We start from the raw sequence: 1,151 nt of genomic DNA on the forward strand, positions 1-1,151 counted from the left end.
TGGAAAAAAATACAAAAATCAAGAATAGAAGCATTGATCACAGATAAGAACCAAAGTGAAGAAGAAACATCAATAAGAATTTTTTCCCAGGTAAGGGTAAAATCTCTTTAGCCTTTCCAGTATCCTTCTGTGGTTCATCTCCAAGTCTCAATCTTTTATTCCCAATTCTCTATGCCTAACAACAGCTGAAATTCTCTCTTTTAACTGACAAACTCAGAGAGAAACGCCAAATGTATAATAGCATACGGAAAAGAAAAAAAAAATACTGCCTCTGCCTCTGGTTATTGTGCGCATGTGTGTATGTATTTATAAAAGGGGTCTAGCAAAATTCCAGGAGATCCATTAGTTAAAGACGCAATAACCTTCACCTACCCAAGGGTGACAGGTCAAAAAACAACTTAGTTTGCCATCACATAATTGCAATTGACAGCAGCTATGATCTTAAATTGAGATCTCCCAAGAACTTTCCCGACTTTCCAGATTATGCATGAACTAGTACTAGAGTAATACAGTTTTCTGATATAAGAAGAGCATGTGTTCTAAAGTCATACCATACAGTGCATCACTATTTGAATCCTTTATTGACCGACCATGCCGCCATCCCATCTTTAACAGCAATTTAACACCTGATCATAGAAACTTAAATTTCTGAGATGCAATCACCACAAGAAGCCAAATTAATAGTTGAGTTGAACATCTTAAATAAACCTATAGATTCTGTAGTTGGAACTACTAGTTCATCAGGAACAGGTCCAGGAATGGCTGAGGGTCTGCAGCAAATGAAAGAAAAATTTCAATGAAAACAAAGAATTGACACCGCCAACATAATTAAAGAATGGGAAAAAGAATCCACGAACAAACACCAAGTGCAGAGAAAACTAACGGTTCTATATTTGACTCCAATAGTTACACTAAAGATGTGTGCTCACCTGTCTTCGACATCAAAACGAACTTGAATACCATAATCATACACCACAAAGAGAATGAAACAGAACGAAGAAGGAAACACAGTAATTCATAGTTCAAGAACTAATGCGTAAGTGTAAATACCATATAATGCATCCACCAAATAACTCGAGCTATTAGCATGTTGATTGAAAGGTCACAAAACTGCAGTACCGGAGGAAGATAAATCAATTTATTCTTTTACT

The 1,151-nt window shown here is 36.1% G+C and overlaps 1 long non-coding RNA gene across 1 annotated transcript; it reads right to left on the bottom strand.

Moving 5' to 3' along the window:
- Positions 1-31: 31 nt before the first annotated feature.
- On the bottom strand, positions 32-1,151 carry LOC111394065. The gene is made up of 3 exons (XR_002702545.1): positions 1,051-1,151; positions 709-770; positions 32-626 (listed from the first exon to the last, which is right to left on the bottom strand). It is a non-coding gene; the product is annotated as an uncharacterized LOC111394065 (long non-coding RNA).

Source organism: Olea europaea, chromosome 4 (assembly GCF_002742605.1).
Source record: "Olea europaea var. sylvestris chromosome 4, O_europaea_v1, whole genome shotgun sequence".
Taxonomy (NCBI): Eukaryota; Viridiplantae; Streptophyta; class Magnoliopsida; order Lamiales; family Oleaceae; genus Olea; species Olea europaea.